The following is a 20,321-nucleotide window of genomic DNA, read 5'->3' as shown; positions in this document are numbered from 1 at the left end:
AACGATTAAACAGCATCCTCAAATATTACTACTATTTTCCCCAAAAACCTTATTTTATGTCATTTATACATGAACATACATAAACAATAAGTGTACAGTAATAGTTGTGAACTTACAAAACAAACATGTATAACATCATATGGGTGCCCCACCTGTCAACCTGCTACCAACACCTTAAATTGTTGTGAGACATTTCTTATAATATGAAAGAATATTGTCAAAATCTTGCTATTAACTATAGTCCTTATCTTACATTTGGTGTATTTCCCCCAATCCACTGTATTATTATTTTTTAAAAATATTTTTATGACAGAAGTTGTAAACTTTCAAAACAATCATGCACTTGTACAGAATTCCCAACCAACACCCCTCTATCAACACACCACACCGTGGTGGAACACTTGTTACAGATTATGGAATGATATCATCAGATTATTGCCAGGTCCATAGCATGTTTGGGACACTTTTACCATACTCCCCCATTATCATCACAGTACATCTGTGGCATAAGTGCATGAATATTACATTAGTACTATTAACCACAGTCCACAGGTCACTCCAGCTGTATTTTTCCCATGCTTCTCCACATTCCCACCACCCTGCAATAGTGATGTACATTTGCTCTGTCTCTCAAGAACACTACTGCATCTGTACTATCAACCACAATTCTCATTCACCTCTGGGTTTACTGTGCTATTTAGTCCCTAGATTATTCTTTAGTGTTCTGTCAACTGACATTTACATCCTTAGGCTACCTTTTTCAGTCACACTCCCATTTATAAACCAGCTATTACTTACTGTAATGTGTTACCATCAACTCTATACATTGCCACACTTTTACAGTAAAGCTCATTAAAACTTCTACATACATTGAACATCAGTAGTCCATCTCAGTCCTTCTCTTACCTCCTCTAACAATCCACCACCTACCACCAGGTCTTGAGGATATTATCCTACATTTTCTTCTAGAAGTTTTATAGTTCTTGCTTTTATATTTAGGTTTTAGATCCACTTTGAGTTCATTTTTGTATAAGGTGTGAGATAAGGGTCCTCTTTCCTTCTTTTGGTTATGGATTAGCAGTTTTCTTAGCACCATTTGTTGAATGAACTGTTCTGCATAAGCTGGGTGGGTATGACAGGCTAGTCAAAAATCACTTGGCCATAGATGTGAAGGTCTGTTTCTGAACCATCAAGTTGGTTCCATTGGTATGTGTCTGTCTTTATGCCAGCAGCATGCTGTTTTTACCACTGTTGCTAGGTAACATGATTTAAAGTCCAAAAATGAGAGGCCTCCAGCTTTGCTTTTCCTTTTTAAGATATGTCTGGTTATTCAGGACTCCTGACCTTTCCAAATAAATTTGATAATCATGTTTTCCATTTATTTAAAAAATGCTGGTGGAATTTTTTTCATGATTGCATTGAATCTGTATATCAATTTGAGGAGAATTGACATCTTAATGATATTTAGTCTTCCAAATCCGTGAACATGGAATGTTCTTCCAATTATTTTTTATTTCTTTTAACAGTGAGTTGTAGTTTTCTGAATACAAGTGCTTTACATCATTGGTTAAATTTATTCATGAATATTTGGGTTTTATCTGTCATATTTTATTTTCACCACTCTTTTGACACTTTTAGTTACCTTTATTGATATAATCTTCCTTTCTAGACTCTCTTGCAGGCATCTCTCTCCTGTCTTTTATTATAGATTGTGGCATAGCCTTTAGTCTTTCCTGCAAAGCCGGTCTCTTGGTTACAGACTCTCAGTTTCTGTTTATCTGTGACTATTCTAAACCGGCCCTCATTTTTTAAAGACAATCTTGCCACATATTAGAATCTTGGCTGGAAGTTTTTCTTTTTCAGTATCTTAAATATATTATACCACTGTCTTTTGCCTCCATGGTTTCTGATGAGAAATCAGTATTTAATCTTATTGGGTATCCCTTATATGTTATGCATTGCTTTTCTCTTTCTGTTCTCAGAATTCTATTTGTCTTTGGCATTTGACATTCTGATTAGTACGTGTCAGGGATTTGGTTTATTCAGATTTATTCGGATGGGAGAACATACTGCTTCTTGGACATGGATATCTATGTCCTTCAATAGGGTTGGGAAATATTCTACCACTATTTCTTTAAATATTCCTTCTGCCCCTGTTCCCTTCTTTTCTTCTGAGACACCCATGACATGTGTATTTGCACATCTTTTGTTGTCGTTTAGTGCCCTGAGACCCAGTTCAGTTTTTTCCATTCTTTTGTTCATCTGTTCTTTTATATATTTGCCTTCAATGGCCATTTCTTCAAGCTCACCAATCCTTTCTTCTACCTCCTCAAATCTGCTATTATGATTCCAGTGTATTTTTAGATTCATTTATCATGTCTTTCATTCCCAAAAGATCTGCTATTTTTCTATGTATGCTTTTAAATTCTTCCTTTGCTCATCCAATGTCTTCTTAGTATCCTTAATCTCTTTAGCCATCTCTTTGAATTTATTAAGGAGATTTGTATGCACATCTATGATTAGTTGTCTCAACTCCTTTATGTCATCTGGAGGCTTATCTTGTTCCTTTAACTGGGTCATATCTTCCTGTTTCTTGGTGTGGGTTGTAATTTTTTGTAGGTGTCTTACTAGTAGCATCTAGTAAGCATCTGGTTTACTAGAGTATTTATTCTGGGTGCAGTTTCCCTTTTTAGTTTAGGGCTTCCTGCCCTTTCTCCTTTGCTGGTTATATAGTAGGAGCTGAGGATATAGTTGGTGCTGTAAGCTGTGGACGCTCAAGCTGCCTTCATTGCCCCAGGGACTGATGAAGCTTCTCCCAACTTTCTCCTTTGCCAGTGGTAGGACAAAGTCACAGCTGTGTGGAATAACCCAAGTTGGGCAGGCCTAGATTGTAGTTGCCCAGAGAGACCGATGAAGCTTCTTGCCATTTTTCCCCCTTCCTGAGGTAGGGATGGAGCTGCACGTGTGGGTAGCAATCTATGCAGGGTGGGTCCAAAATGCAGTTGTTCTGGCAGACTTCCATCTATTCAGTCTGTGTTAGCCGAATGTACCTGCAGTTACCTGAAGAGGCTGGTGCAGGGCCTGCCAAATTCCTCCCTGCTAGAGGAGGGGCTAAAGCCTAGGCTAGGGCTGCAGGCCAATGCAGTGAAAGAAACCGCTCTATACCATCATTGTGATTTTTGGTCAACCCAGCTTCCCCTCATGCTGGGGGTAAAGTTAAAAAGCTGGTCACCAGCCTCTTTCTGACTTGGACAGGTTCAAAGTTTAACTTTTCTTAGTGTTATACCTTTGCCAGATGAATTTACTAGTCAGGAACTGAAGCTGGTGGCCAACTGTCTTTTCCTCCCCTGTTTTTGGGAAACGGAGCTTCCAATTCCAGGCACAGAATAGCTCCTGGGGTGGCTTGTGCTACCAAAGTAGGATGATCACTGATCACTGGCCCCCACGGGGTGGCGTATACATTCCCAGAAAGACTGGAGCAGGTCCCCCAGCTTCCTGTCTGCTGGAGGTGGGGCTGGGGCTTATGCTAGAGTTGCAATCTGATCTGGATGGAAAGAAGCCCATACCCCCAGCACTGGGATTTTCAGTCTGTTCCGCTTCCCCTTGTGCCAGGTGTGGAGTTAAGATGGAGGTTCCCAGCCTCTTTCTGACTTGGTCAGGTTCAAACTTTAGCTGTTCTCAGGGTTATACTTTAGCCTGCCAAATTTACTCATCAGTAGCTGAGCTTGTTGCCCAACGGTCTCTTCCTCCACCGCTTTTGGGAAATGGAGCTTCGAATTCCAGCCTCAGAGTAGCTTCTGAGGTGGCTTGTGCCTCTAATGGAGGATGAGCACCTGCCTCCAGGTCGTGGAGTGCTCTACTTACAAGTCTTCTCTGCAGATGCACAGTCTCCTCCTTCCATTCCTTCAAGGATGTTTCTGGAAGCTCTTCTGGTCTCCTGGAGCCCCCACACAGGAGCTTTAGATAGCTCTGGGTGATTACAAACTGCCCTGCCCCTCGAGCTCACTCTAGGAAACTCCTTACCCTGCCACCATGTTGCTGGTTGTCCTCCCCTCCCCCTGCCTTATTTTAAAAATAGTGTTCCCATGTATCACCATATTCTTAACACCTTGTAGTAGAAGGGCATTCCCATATTTATACTATTATTTTTGCGTGTGTGTTCACTCAACTTAATAAGAATACATTTGCCATGTTACCTTCATGTAACTATAGTCAGTTAGACAAGAGAATTTCACAAGTGCAACAACAACAAAAAAATCTGTAGTATATCGATTCACCTGTAAAGTCAGATGAAAGCTACTGACTCATAAATCAGTAATCACCTCCAGTGTAGGTGATGTGTTGTTGAACATTTGTGAATCTTACAGAGAAAATAAATATATTAAGCACATTGAAAGCCCTCGTTTGCTTTTGGATTAACACTTTAAATACATACTTCTATTTCAAGATGATATTGAAAAATTATTCTAGGAACAGCAAAATATATAATCTGCAATTACAAAAGAGTTAAACTGGAATCCATAATTAAGTTATTCTCACGTTTATTTACAAGTATGCTTCTAAAACAAATCCTGCTTCTGATCAGCTGTGTCACCATGTGCTTAGGTTTGGGTTTAAACCCGCACGTTCTCCGTTGTGGGAGGCCTTACGATGTTGTATTGCATGCACTTTTCTTTAAAGGGTGTTTAAGAGTCATCCAGGTGGTGCAGCGTTGCTGCCATTCGGTGCAAGTTCCCGCACCAGCCTCGCGCCTCGCTGGTGGGGGCGGCGGCCGAGGTCGGGAGAGCAGCTGCGAGTGGGCGGCGGCCCCGGGGAGGGCGGCGGAAGCCCCCAGGAGGCAGCGACCCCACTCGGCCGCGCGCTCAAGGGACCGGTGCCCGCAGCTTCCCGCACTGACTCGCCTCGCTGTCCCTCCCCGCCTCCCGCGCGGAGCAGCAGCCCCAGGAGCCCCGCCTCAGGCCAAACCAGAAGCGACCTGGGACCCGAGGGCTTGGAGCGGCGGGCGGCGGCCTGAGCCCCGGGGCGAGCAGGGGACCAGGGGCTGCGGGGAGCGCAGGGGTGTCCTGAGCGGCGGGTGCTCCCTGGTGGGGGGAGGAGCCGGAGGAGGAGCCGGCGGCGCTGCCCTAAGGAGGGCGAGGAAGATGAGCAGAGTCCTGGGCACATCTGAGGACCAAGAGCGAAAGCCCAGAATATACGTTTATGTTCTACAGTCACTGAAAATTAGAAGATTGGTAAGATTCTGCTAATATAGGAAGAGAGTGGTTCAAAGTAGAAGATGCAAACAAAGTTCTCCAGGGTCATAAACCTGGACATGCAGAGTCTCTGGAGAAACTGAAGCTGGGCTGTTCCGCAACCAAAGGAAATTGCACAGCCCCTTCCCTTCCAGATAACAGTGCCTTGTTGGTAACTGCTGCTCAGTCCTCCGGTGCCCTCTAGGATAGTAATCAGGAGGTGCTCGGCCACCATGAACCATCTCAGGGAGAGACAGACTTCTTTATTTACTTGGCAAACAAACATCTGAATGACACCTGCAAACTATCTGAATTGGCTATACAAGGTTTTCAAACAATTTGCGTGATTTTCAGTTACATTAAACTCTTTTTTTAGGTGTAAAGAAGTATAATAAGCCAAAGCCATGAGTAATTTTTAAAAGATGCCTCAACTGTGGCGCCCACTCCCGCCTCCGTGTTATTTTTGGTTGTCGTTTTTCACAGCCCTTAAATTTTTCACCCATTTGACTCAGTCTCTTTTTGTTTGTTTGTTAGTTTGGTCAGGTTAACTTACTAGTGGGTATGTTTTTTCCCTTCAATTGTTTTCTCATTCCACAGCATTAATGTCCTCAACAAATTACTGTGTGGCAAGAATTGGTTAAAATATTTTTTTGTATTGAGGAAATTGTATGTCCATTCCAAAATTTGTTTCATAGTTTCATAATTTTAATTGATAAATTCCAGATTTGAGCTATTTCTGTGTTGTGCAGTAATGATTTTGACAAAGGATTTAATTTGCTCTTTTTATGAATCTCTCTACTGATTTGCCTTAATTTTCATAACTGGTATTACGTAAGCTACCTGATAAAAGTATTTCCCCTATAACTCAAGAGTAGTTTAACGGAAAGTGTAACTACAGAGTTGGTGATTTTAGGGAGGTATTGTTAGCAAAATGCATGGAGTAAACACATCTTCTCATGAACTCTATATTCATGGAATTTGATTTAGTTTGCTCAGTGACCAGCTCCCTTTTTCCATATCTCTTTGCACAGAATACCCAGGGAATCTTATTTTTCCCAAGATAAGTTGCTTTTAAAACATATTTTTGTTTTTGAATATAGTAACACCTCTTTCGTTAAACTTCCCTGTCTGCTAATGGCCATGGGACTGGAATCCAACCTTGAATGCCCAGGCAGTGATGACCGCGTTATAGTGAGTGAAATGGCTTTCTTTTCAGCTGTTACAGACTTACCTTGTTAGGGCACCTAAGAATGCCTCACTTTTATAGACTCAATGGTTACTAACTATCATTTAACTAACTTGGGGCACTGTAACCTCTCGAGATTTAAGAATTATTTTGTCTTGTCCTTGCCTTATACTCTCTTAAAATCCAGAACCCCATCTACAACACACAGGTACCTTTTCTGAAACTCCTGCACTTCCGCCACTGATGTGGGCTATGGGTGGAAGGCTCTTTGTCTCTTCAGAGATAACTAAGTTGTTTGACTTGTGGGTGTGGAACGGTAAGAGGCTGCAGTCCTGCCCTTCGGGACCAGCAGTGGCTCCAGTCCCAGGAAATGTTTAACAATGCAAGGGCTATAAACTTTAAGTATTTAGGGGAAATGCAAAAACCAAATATGCTAAAGGCTTATCTAGAAAGTCTGGAGTCCATGCTAAAAGCTTACCTAAGATGTGGAAGATATATGCTAATTGAAGCCTATTGAGAACTGAAACAAAGGGACCATTTGGCCTTTCCTCTCTGTATAAAAGATGTTTGAAAATCTTGTTCGGGGCTCGGGATTCAAACTGAAAGCTCCCGAGTCCGGCCGGCCGTCAATAAACCATTTTTCCTTCTCAAAATCATTCCTGAGTCCTGGCCTCTCTAAACTCAAATAATTGAACTTCTCTTAAATTCCACAACACCACCAGGTTAGACACAAGATGGTGGAAAAACCTTTAAGATGGAGGGTGGGGGAGAATAAAAGATCATTCTATATGTAGACTTAATTTAAGCCTTTTGTAAATATTAACTGGTGAGCATAAATGATAAAATAGAGCATTTTTCCATGGATTGTTAACCTTTAAAAATACATGCTAAAAAATAGAATGTTGTTACACTTAAGGAAAGTTGGTACACATTTGAAAAATGCGATCTTGTGCCATAAAGGCAGCTGAACTAAATATAAACTTTAGTTCACAAATTAATGGTGTCAAGGGAATAAGTAAAGTAGAAAATGACAAATGACTTAATTTCATTCTAAATTATGTACTGTGATCAAATATGATCATCCAGAATTTTATATTTTTCTTTGTACATAGGTTATGCATTCTGGGTGTTTTTTTAAAAAGAGGAAACATTTAAAATTCCGCAATTGACACCTTCTATCAGTCTTCAATGGCTAGATTCCCCCCCCCCCAGTAATTTCTTAAATTTCTTTAAATTATATACTTCACACAGTAGAGGAACTGGATTGTTTTTGTACTAAGATTGTATGCACTTGAAATGTGGTTAAAACACTTACAGGGATTTCTCTTGTATATAATATTCTTAGAGGTAATAATGCATGATCTTATTTTTAAACTCTTGAACAGTGTATTTGACATGTAAACTGTGTACAGTATTTATATCAACCATCTCTTTAAAAGTCAGCCTATAAATATTGTTTCATATTTTTCTTTGGTCAGAAACATTTGGACTAAGTAGTGCATGGGTCAGGATTTTCTTCAGGGCCATTTAGCAAGCAACTGTTTTTAGCAAAGTTCCCAGATCTTCTCTTTGTATCATCCAACAGAATACTTTAGGGTTGTCACACTTTAAATTCATAGAGGGTTCTTCTGGAACTCAGTCTAGCAAAATTAGAGGAAAGACTCTAAGGAAATTCATTTCTCTTAAGAGAAAAAGCCAACATCTTCAAGTTAAACCATTGACTCTACTACAGAAAATAATGTCTACTATCTCAACCCTCCAAAATTTGCAGAGTTGGGCCTGTCATCTGTGGTTTGTGTGGTAGATTAATAAAATTGGGTAGCTAAATTTTTCAGTCCCATGTGCCTCCCAAATAAAAAACAGAAAAGCACTAGTTATTGTAAAGACTTGCAGACAGGAGGTAGAAACTGTCCTGCATGTTTGTAAACAGCTGACATTTTCCAACCAAGCACATGACATTCCGTTTTCTACTGATCACACTATTGTATAAACAGCAACACTGAAGGGGGGAAATGATTGTTGTGCAAATTTTTAATTGCTTTGCATGGTGTCATTGGAGATAATTATTCTAAGAATCTTGACTTAAAAAACTATTTGGAAACATCAAATACAAATGGAAATAAAGAAAAAAGAAGAGACAACTAGCTCTAAAACCAAAATACTAGAACAGTCCACAAATTAGACAGAAAGAAATGAAATTAATTGGGGTAACTAGCATTCTCACATAACAATGTGATATTCTGCAGCAACTGGAAGTACTTCAGGGTTGGCCTCCTGTCTTTTTTATAACTAATTTCAATACGAGAGTTTTAAGAATGTGGATATTTTACCATTATCACGAGAATTTGGGTGGCATGTTTCTATTGTGCTAATTTGACTCCCCCGAATGACCTAGTTAGTGAACTAGTCACTGGTAATTTCATCTGCAGGCAACTGAAGCCTGAAAGAAAGGAAGCCAATATTCAAGATACCATGTTATTATCTGAAATTACATCAATGATTTATTTTCAGCATATACGTTTCACCTCAATTTGAGGTGTCTAAAAGCAAATATCATCAAGACCAAGCCAGCATTACTTCATTGAGAGCTTAGGTTGTTCCCAATATTCCCATTACATGGAATAGTCCATACCAAGAGTCACTGCTTCCCCAACAAGGCCTTGGGCTGCCACGAGCATGTGGAGCAGGTGAATGGACATTTTAGTGTTTTCCTTGCTCTTCAGTTTGCATAATCCATACGCAACCAGTGCTGCAAAACCTGTCATCCCAATGGGTACAAATGGCGACTTTCTAACTTTGCAGATGAGTTTAGATCCCTCATTTTCATCGTATGAAGACAGAGAAACAGGTTTGCCAGGTGATGTAATGATTGGTTGAAGACTCTCACAAGTGATGCTGTCCCTGAAGCTGCCACCGGCTTCTCCCTGTATTTATTATTCACCACACTCTTCATCTACTGCTAAAATCACAGATAAACATTCCCTATAATATCCTCCAGCTGTGCTCCAACACTAAACTTCCCTAGATGACCCATTTCAGCCATAGTCACATACATAAATCAACAGTGTTTGTTACACTCAGTATAACGGGCTACCATCAATTCCATCCATTACCAGATATTTACAACTGACCTTACTAAACATTCATCCTACATCCAGATCAGCTTGTTCTTCTCAACCCACATTCCATCCCCCACAAACCCACTTTCCATAGTCCAACTCCATAAGTATACTCATCGTATTTAGTCCATATCAGTGAAACCATACAATATTCCTCCTTTTGAAACTGGCTTTTTTCACTCAACATAATGTCCTCAAGACTCTTCCATGTTGTCATGTGTTTCTCCAATTCACTTCTTCTTATAGCTGAATAGTATTCCATCGTAGGTATATACCCCATTTTGTTTACCCATTCATCAATTGATGGACACTTAGGTTGTTTCCATCTTTTAGCAATTGTGAATAATGCTGCTATGAACATGTATGTGCAAATATCTGTTCTTGCCCTTGCTTTCAGTTCTTCTGAATATATTCCTAGTAGTGGAATTGTCAGATTTTATGATGGTTTTCTATTCTGTTTCCTGAGGAACCACCAAATCGCCTTCCACAGAGGCTGCACCATTTTACACTCCCACCAACAGGGAAGGAGTGTTCCTCTTTTTCTACATCCTCTCCAGCACTTGTAGTTTTCTTTGTGTGCTTTTTTAAAAAAATTTTTAAGCTTTTTAAATAATGGGAAAGGATCTTGTTTGGAATGATGAGACTCCATTTCACCACCCTCCTGGATCTGCACCTCCTGGGGACAATTCTGCTCTCCCGACAGTGAATCCACTTTGGGGGCCCTGCTCATAGGGAGGCCTCTTGGAGTGCGGGTCCAGTTGCAGCTGCAGCACCTGTGGGCTGGGAGTGGATGAGAGCAGACCTCTGTGGCCTTCGAGGCGGGGGCGGCTCATTCTGTCAGTCCAGGAGGCTTCCACTTGATGAGCGGCACAGCGAGGTGGGATATCATCTTCCAGAAGTTTCTGAGGGCTGCGGAAGCTACCAGAAGCCAATAGTGTACGTTTAGGTCAACATTGAGATCCCGCACGAGGAAAGCGAGCTGGACCTCATGGCCTCCTCCGCGCACCTCCGGCGTCTCCAGAAACAGGGCCATCCTGGGAGCAGAGCAGGGCAGCCCTGGAGCAGCCCCCTCTACCCCCACACCCACCTCGAGTCTAGAGGGGCTCAAGCTCTGCTCCTCCAGCTGCTATCACAGGGGTTTGACTCTGGAGAGCCGCAGTCTCTATTTTTGTACTTGGTGTTTTAAAGTGGAAAAGTGTAATCATTTCCACCAAGACATTATAATCTTAGATAGCTGTTGTGGTGGTTTGAAGTTCTATAGACACCAGATAGAGGGGTTCTTAAAGTTAATCCAGCCCTTTTTTCTTTTTTTTTTTAATGTACCCCAGCTGGGGATTGAACCTGTGTCCTGATATGTGGGGAGCCAGCTCTTAACTACTCAGCCATATCTGCTTGCCAGATCTGGGCTTTTTTTTAGGAGGCACCAGAAATGAAACCCGGGACCTCCCATGTGGGAAGCAGACACTCCACAAATGAGCCACATCTACTGCCCTGAGTTGGTTCATTCTTTATTTGTTTGTTTTGTTTTCAGGAGGCACCAGGAACCTAACCCAGGCTCTCCCATAGGAAGCAGGTGCTCCTCTACTTAGGTCACATCCACCCCCCAATCCATTCTTGTGGGTGTGAACCCATTGTAAGTAGGACCTTTGACGAGGCTTCCTCAGTTAAGGTGGGACTCACCTCAGTCAAGGTGGGATTTAAACCTTTCAATGGAGTCCTTATAAGTGGAGTGAAATTCATATATATATAGAGAGAGAGAGCCACAGAGGGAGCAGCCACATGCTGACGTCATTGGAGCCCGGAGAAGCCACAGTCTTGGGGAGAAACCATCACCTTAATGATGCCTTGATTTGGACATTTTCCCAGCTTTAAACCATACGCTAACAAAGTCCAAGTGTTTAAGTGGAACCATGTCATCGGAACTGCCCAAGAAATCTAGGAAAAACTAAAACAGCTACTGTGAGAAGGGCTTGTAAAAATGAGCAAAATACACTTGAATGTTCTTTTAAGGAAAAAAGAAATAACTAGATTAGTTTTATCAGTAAATAGAAATAGAGATTAATGTAAGTGTCAAATCCCAGAGTGCTAACAGGATCTACCCAGAGAGAAGGGTGGAGGGTGCCAATACTGAAAGGATGTCAGAAAATTGTTCTAAGGAAGCTTCGTGGCTTCTGCCATTCAGAGAGGGGCCACGTGTTGGGGAGCAGGGCTGCCTTCAGCCACTGCGGCTGGCAATATGATCCCACCACTGTCCAGTCACCAAAGAATTCTATTTTTTAGGGTAGATTTTTACTTAAGGAATGTTACCAAGGTATACAATGTTGAACGTAATGAGAATTTCCTGTGCCATAATATTCTCTTCACTAGGATATTTCCTCCTAATGATAGAAATAGCTTTTCTTTCATAGCAAAGACTCTTCTTCAGAGGCTTAAAGCATCAGAGAGGACCCTCTAATGCCCTGCAGTGTGGTTTTCTTATGTATTTTTCCTTCTAATGTCTACAGATTTTCCCATGTGCTACTTTGCATGATAACACAATGGGTCATTCTAGTTGTGATTACCAATTCTTTGGAAAACCATTCTCTTCTACTGGGTGAGCTAAGGCAGCCATAAATTAATTATCTCCAGATAATTCTTCTGCTGAATCAATTGTTGATTAATTAAACTGTTTACATAGATATTGAAGATGCCAGTTTCCTTTCCTACTCACCCAAGTAGATGTTAAGGATTTTCTATGATTGGTTGATCATAGAGCCTGGTATAGGTCAAGGGCAATGTCTGGAGGCATTTTAGTTGTCATGACTACGGGGTAGAATAGTGCTGCTGGCATCTAGTGGGACAGATCTGGGATGGTCTAAGCATCCTACGCTACACAGAATGGGTTGTGTTAATTTTAGTCTTTTGTGGACCCCAGAAAATTACATTCTTAAGCTAATCCATTCTGGTAGGTGCAAAATGTATTGTAGATGGGAACTTCTCATTAGATTCACTTAAGGAAACTTCCTTTTTATTAGATCACTTCAGCAGGGAGTCAGTGAGGGTGGGTTGTTTTTTTTTTAGAGCATTTTCATTATTCAATAATAATAATAATAATAATAATAAACAAAAAAGCTCTACCACTTAATAATCACCTCTGAATCTCTCTCTCCTTTACTCAGTATATTTCCTGAATGGAAGAATGTTAATATATTGTTATATACTACTGTTCCTAGTTTGCTTTGGTTGTATTTTTTCCTATTCACAATTTGTATCATTAACATACATTTGTTCTGTTTCCAAGAAACACAGTCTTATATGAAACATATTACTCATACTAATATTTCACATGAAGTTTTGCTATGCTGTACTGTCCCATGTTACAATTTTTAGCTTTCCTTCTAATAATATACATGACTTTAGACTTTCCCTTTCAACCACTGACATGCCCATATAATAGCACTGCTAATTACAATCATGATGCTGTGCTTTCACCTTTTCTATTCATTTTCAAAGATTAACACAGAACCCTTCTACCAGTTCTACAAAGTTAACCATCAGCTTTCCATTCTCTAACCTTGTCCTGTTTTCTGGTGACACATATTCTAGTTATAATTCCCCACATTTACACATTATATTTAGTTCATAAAAGTGCAATCATACAGTATTGGTCCACTTGTGTCTGGCTTGCTTCACTCAACATAATGTCTTCCAGGTTCATCCATGTTGTCTTATGCCTCACAATTTCATGTCTTTTTACAGCTGTATAATATTCCATTGTATGCATACACCACAACTTGTTTATCCATTTTTCAGTTGATGGACACCTCATGTGTTCCATCTTTTGGGGGGTGGCAGTGGTGACTAATGCCACATCATGCCTCAGTGCCTGGGAGTCATGTCCCACACTGGGGGAAAGCTGTGAGTTTATTTGTTGAGTTTGGCTTAGAAAGAGGCCACAATGGAGCACCAAGGAGACTTTCAGTAGATAACTCTTGGGCAATACATAGTAAGAGGTTAAGTTTCAATTTCACAAAAACAAAGTTCATAAGTATCAGCATCAATATCAATGGCCTGTGTATTGGTTTGTCCTCTTTCCCCAGGCACTGCCCGAGTACCTTGGAGATTCTTGCCAGTCGGTTAGAGAATGCAGCAGGACTCCCCATGGGCCTGTTCTTAAACATGGAAAAAATGAACGGTACCTCGTGACGGTTGCCACAGTCTTCATGTTGGGGCCTCCCATTAAGGCCTGTACTGAATTCCCAATATGATGCAAATTGCTGACATCATCTGATCATCAGCTGGTAAATGCTTACTATTCGAAAGTTGGTGGACATGTTTTGTCCAGTGCATGTTTCATCAGCCTCTCAACCAGTTTTGCCTTTGCCTCCAAAAGGATATAATGCACCTTTCCCAGGCTGCCCATGGGGTACCTCAGCAGCCTTGCCATTACCATGGTGTTTACAAGCAAGAACTTTCTGTTACAAAATAATACCAACCCCAGACAGAGAACTCCAACAGACCCCATCCACCCCCCAGATACCCAGATCCACCAATTTAACATTTGGCCACATTTTCCATATCGTTATTTCTATCCATGTACCTATCTATCAAACCATTTATCTGTATAATTATCCATCAATGCATATTCTGAACAGTTGAGTGTAGGTTGCATAAGTCATGCTCCTTGAACACTTCTTCCATGTACATTTTCTAAGAACAGGGACATTCACTTCTGTAACCACCTGAAGTGCATCAGGAATACACCTCACATTTACTGGTAAAACTGACTAGTTCTTTGTCCCTAAAAGGGCATTGGAGAGGAGCAGATGTGGCTCAAGCGGTTGATTGTCCGCTTCATATATGGGAGGCCCGGGGTTTGGTTCCCAGTACCTCCTAAAAACAAAACAAACAACATGCAAGTGACAAGCAAGCAAAGGAAAAAGCCAACTCAGGGGAGCTGACCTGGTCAAGTGTTTGGGCACCGGCTTCCCACATAAAAGTTCAGGGGTTCAATCCCTGGCCCCCTTGTATCTTAAACAACAACAACAAAATAGGCGTTTTGTTCATTTTTGAAGATGAAAGGAGTGCCCTGCTGTCCACAGGCTACCTACAATTTTCATGACCTGGTAGAAATTACTGGACTTTCTTCCCCTAAATCTCAAGAACAAAAGGACAGGCAGCTCTGGGATCGGGCTCCCCAGCCACAAAGCTGCCAGAAGGGGGAAGAACAGCCTCCCTGGTCCACAGGGGTGTGTGTGTGTGTGTGTGGGTATGTGTGTGTGGACGGGGTGCTCCCGGGCTGCTGCTGTGTCCCGGGGATGTCCCGGTGTCCTTGGGGGCGGGCCTGGCTACCGGGCTTGCGACTTGAGGGTCCGTGTGGCGCTATCCTGGCTCTGGACCTCCGCGGTCACCTGAACTGTGCGCGCGTCGCCTCCACCCCATGCACAGACATCGGGAACTCCTGGAAGCTGATGTCCTTCCTGAGGTCAGCCACCCCGCTGCCCCCTCCTCAAAGGCCGATCCCTGTGCACACAGTAGCCCACATGCCCTTCCAGACCTGAAGACCCCCGGGCTCTGCGCAGCCTCAGGCATCTGCCCCTCCTGACCCCCCTGCTTCGGCTACCCCTCCCTCTTCTATTCAACCCCACCCCCACCCCCACCCCTGCCCAGCCCTTGGGGCACATCCTTAAGACCGTAGGACACACACAGTGTAATGTGCTAGGGACAAAATCACTCTGACCTAAGTTCCTGTGAATCTGAGTCCTGGAAGAAAACAACTCCTGTCACTCACGGACATGGGGGCATTGACGTGGCATGTGGCCCCTGACACATCTACAGGTTGACCTTGACTAAAGATCTTGACAGCAGCGCCTGGCAGGGGCCTCTGCTCTGCACTGTCCTCTTTGTCCACCAGGGGGCAGCGTGGAGCCTCCCTCAGTGGCATCCACAGCCCGCAGGGTCCCACCTTCACCAGGTCACCTCAGCCCTAGGTTGTACCTGCTCTAGAAGCTCCCACAGATTTGATGTTCTAGAAATCTTTGTTTCTCAGAAAATAATATATTTTCATTTATTTATTGAGTTGCCATAATAACACATAACTTGCACCCAATGGAAAAATGGAAAAACATTTGGAGAACATGCACACCTAGAAGAGGGTAGTGCAGATCTGTGGTGATGGGTGGCCTTGTGTGCACCCCTCATCCAGCTTTATCGTCCCCAGCTCATGTCCTCACCTGACATATATACAAGGTTTCCATCTTCTGTCTCCACACTGTGAGAGAACTGACTTTAATTTTGTTACAGTTCATCCTCTGACTTGACAACTTGAGAATATCATGAGATTCATGGTTAAAGAGTATTTACAGATGCTTTGGATGGAAAGAGTAATGCACGTGGAGTGTCCAAATGACTTCTGACCTGGGCTCTGGCCATCTCCACTATGTCAGTGTTGTTATTTTCTATTTACTTTACTTAAACAAATGACATTGTGCTACACAAGAGTTCTACATGTAATTTTCTTATTTGACATGGGTTTTTGTTGATGTACCCTTCATTTTCCTTTGTAGCTCTAATTATAGTTCTCAAGTGGGTTGATTTTTCCCACAGGGGATCATTCACTGATGTCTAGAATTATTTTGAGTTGTCAACACTGGAGGTGGGGGGTCCACTACTGGGCTCCAGTGGTTAGAGGCCAGGATGTTGCTAACACCCTACGATGCACCCTACACCCTTGACAACAAGTCACCTGGCCCAACATGGAGGTGATGTCTAGGTTAGAAACCCTGCTCTGGACCAGACCTTATTCTGCAGCTCTGAAAGATTGTGGTGATCTCTACAGCTTTTCATAAGAACAGCTCTTGAGAGGCACACATGGGGAAACAGGTGAGGGGGAGAGAAAGGCTGCCTTCCTGGCACGTCTGCTCCCAGGGCAGGGAGGACGGAGTGGGCAGGCAAGGGGCAGACACGGCCCCTGATGGGCACCAGCCTCCCCCATGTGGACAGGGGACAGCTCAGGAGGAAGGGCCCTGCAGCCTCCTCCTGCATCTGCCACAGCGACCTCGGGCCTCCAGCTCCTTTGAAGAAGGGCGCAGGAGCCCCGTGGTGACTGCCATCTCCTTGAAGTGTGGGCGAGAAACCTGGGGCTGCTGATTCAGCGTGCAGAGGCCGAGGCAGGCTGAGGGCCTACCTGGGGGGAGGTGCAGGGAACGAAGGGCCCCCAGACACCTGTGGAGATGCAGAAATGCCTTTGGGGCTGGCAAAGGTGGGGGTAGAGGTGGTGAGAGGTGCGGGGAGGGCAGGGCACTCTTCCGCCGTGATGAAGGGGGACTGGGACAGGATGCCGCCCTCGTGGTGGTCATCGAGGCTGGAGGCGCTTTCCACTAAGAAGCCCCGCGGTTCCTTACTGGGACGCGGTCTCGCCAACCCAGGGAGAGTTACCTGAAGTGGCCTGTCAGGTGTGCGCCGCCCCAGGAGCTGCGAGGGCCGGGGGCACGTGAAGATCGCGCCTTCTGAGCGCGGAGGGGCCGCTCGGCATCCCAGGGCAGGTCCCAGCTCTGCGGGGGTGCAGCTCGGGGAGCGCGCAGAATGCTCTTCTCTGAGAGCCTGGACCAAAGAGGTAGATGAGACGGGTGCGCGGCCCTCGGGCTTAGAGGGTCCCTTACTCTGTGCCCAGGCTAGGACCCCAGAACAGAAGCCTCCGCTCCTGGAGGACAGCGTCTGGGAGGAGGAGACACCCACCTGCAGACCTCTTGGCTCCTAAGATCGGCCCCCAGACACCGCTGGAGACTCAAGTCCCAGCTGCTTTCTCCCTGCACAGCCAGAGTTGTCTCCAAGGCCACTTGTTCCACAGGCCACCTACCCTTGGTCTAGATGGCAGATCTGTCCATCTCAGGCTTCTCCTTTCCTTCCACCCCGTTCTTCCTTTGCGGAGCACCTGAGCAAAGAATATATACACTAGTTTTTTATTATCAGTTCATTGCGTGATGGACATTCGGATTTCTACTATTTGGGAATTTTAAGTAATGCTGCTATGGGCATTCATGCACAAGATTTTCTTTCAATATAGGCTTTTCACCCCTTTTTAATTACTTTTTTCTTAAAGCAGTTGTAGGTTTACAGAAAAAAACATGCAATAGTACATGGAACCAATATAACCCCTCACATACTTACTTCCCTATTGTTATTATTTTTAATTTATTGAAGTACATCACCCAGAGATAAACATACATAAACAATAAGTAGATAGCAATAGTTGTGAACTTACAAAACAAAAATGCACAACATCATACAGAGGTCTCATTCCTCACCCCAATACCAATACCTTGCATTGTTGTGAAACATTTTTAACTAATGATTAAAGAGCATCCTCAAAACACTACTACTAATTATTTTCCCCCAACACACCCTATTATTATTGTTTTTATATCATTTATACATGAACAAACATAATAAGTATATAGTAATAGTTGTGAACTTACAAAACAAGCATGCATAACATCACACAGGGGCCCCATAGGTCAAGCCACCAGCAGCACCTTGTATTGTTGTGAGACATTTGTTACAAATTAGAAAGAATGTTGTCAAAATTACTATTAAGTATAGTCCTTATTTTACATTTGGTGTATTTTCCCCACAACCCACCCTATTATTATTTTTTAAAAATATTTTTATGACAGATTATAAACTTCCAAAACAATCATGCACACGTGCAGAATTCACAAGCAACACCCCTCTATCGACATACCACACCATGATGGAACATTTGTTACAGATTATGAGATAATATCATCATATTATTACCAGGTCCATAGTGTACATTTGGCGTAGTTTTTCCATACTCCCCCATTATCAAAACAATATATCTTTGGCATAGTTGCATGAATATTTCATTAGTATATATTTTTTAAAGATTTATTTCTGTCCTCTTCTGCAATGCCCCTCCCCCATTGTCTGCTCTCTGTGTCCATTTGCTCTTTGTTCTTCTATGTCTGCTTGCATTCTTGTCATGCAGCACTGGTAAACTGTGTTGCTTTATTTGTTGCATCATCTTGATGAATCAGCTCTGTGTGTGTGTGGTGCTACTCCTGGGAGGTCTGTGCTTTTTTCGTGTGGGGTGGCTCTCCTTGCAGGGTGCACTCCTTGCGTGTGGGGCACCCCTATGCAGCGGACACCCCTGCGGGGCACGGAACTCCTTGCGTGCAGCAGCACTGCACATGGGCCAGCTCACCACATGGGTCAGGAGGCGCTGAGTATTGAACCCTGGACCTTCCCTATGGTAGGCGGACACTCTATCATTTGAGCCACAATCACTTCCCATACATTAGTACTATTAACCACTGTCCATAGGTCACTCCAGCTGTATTTTCCCCATGCTTCTCCACATTCCCACCATCCTGCAATAGTGATGTACATCTGCTCTAGCTCAAAAGGACACTATTGCATCTGTATCATTAACCACAATTCTCATCCAATTCTGGGTTTACTGTGCTATTCGGTCCCTGGATTATTCTCCAGTGTTCTGTCATTTGGCATTGACATCCCTAGACTACACTTTTCAGCCACATTCCTGTTGATAAATTAGCTGTTACTCACTATAATGTGTTCCCATCAACTCTATACATTTCCACACTATTACAGTAAAGCTCATTAAAACTTCTACATACATGAAACATCAGTAGTCCGTCTCAGTCCTTCTCTTACCTCCTTTAAGAATCTACCACTTACCACCATGTCTTGAAAATATTTTCCTACATTTTCTTCTAGAGGCTTTATAGTTCTTACTTTTATATTTAGGTTTTTGATACAGTTTGAGTTAATTTTTGTGTACAGTGTGAGATAAGGGTTCTCTTTCCTTCTTTTGGCTATGGATTACCAGTTCTCTTAGCATGATTTGTTGAAAGGACAGTTCTGCCTGAGCTGGGTGGCTATGACTGGCTTGTCAAAAATCACTTGACCATAGATGTGCGGGTCTGTTTCTGAACCATCAATTTAGTTTCATTGGTGTCTGTCTTTATGCCAGCAGCATGCTGTTTTTACCACTGTTGCTAGGTAATATGATTTAAAGTTCGGAAATGAGAAGCCTCCAACTTTACTTTTCCTTTTTAAGATGTATTTGGCTATTCAGGATGCCTTACTTTTCCAAATAAATTTGATAATCATGTCTTCCATTTATTTTAAAAATGCTGGTGGAATTTTTATCAGGATTGCATTGAATCTGTATATCAATTTGAGGAGAATTGACATCTTAATGATATTTAGTCTTCCAATCCGTGGGCCTGGAATGTTCTTCCAATTATTTAGATCTTTTTGATTTCTTTGAACAATGAGTTGTAATTTTCTGAATACAAGTGCTTTACATCATTGGTTAAGTCTATTCATGAATATTTGGGTTTTTATCTGTCATGTTTTATTTTCACCACTCTTTTGACACTTTTAGTGACTTTTATTGATATAATCTTCATTTCTAGACACTCTTCCAGGCCTTTCCCTCCTGTCTTTTATTATAGGTTTTAGCACAGCCTTTAGTATTTCCTGGAAAGCTGGTTTCTTGGTTACAGACTCTCTCAGTTTCATTTCTCTGTTACAATTCTAAACTGGGCATCATTTTTGAAAGACAATCTTGCTGCATAGTAGATTCCAGGCTGGAAGTTTTTCTTTTTCAGTATCTTAAATATATCATACCACTGTCTTCTTGCCTCCATGGTTTCTGGTGAGAAATCAGCACTTAATTTTATTGTGATCCCTTATATGTTATGCTTTGTTTTTATCTTGCTGTCTCAGAATTCTCTCATTGTCTTTGGCATTTGA

The sequence above is a fragment of the Dasypus novemcinctus genome, chromosome 18 (genome assembly GCF_030445035.2).
Source record: "Dasypus novemcinctus isolate mDasNov1 chromosome 18, mDasNov1.1.hap2, whole genome shotgun sequence".
Taxonomy (NCBI): domain Eukaryota; kingdom Metazoa; phylum Chordata; class Mammalia; order Cingulata; family Dasypodidae; genus Dasypus; species Dasypus novemcinctus.
The sequence above is the reverse complement of the archived record's forward strand: the minus strand, read 5'-3'. Positions refer to the sequence as shown.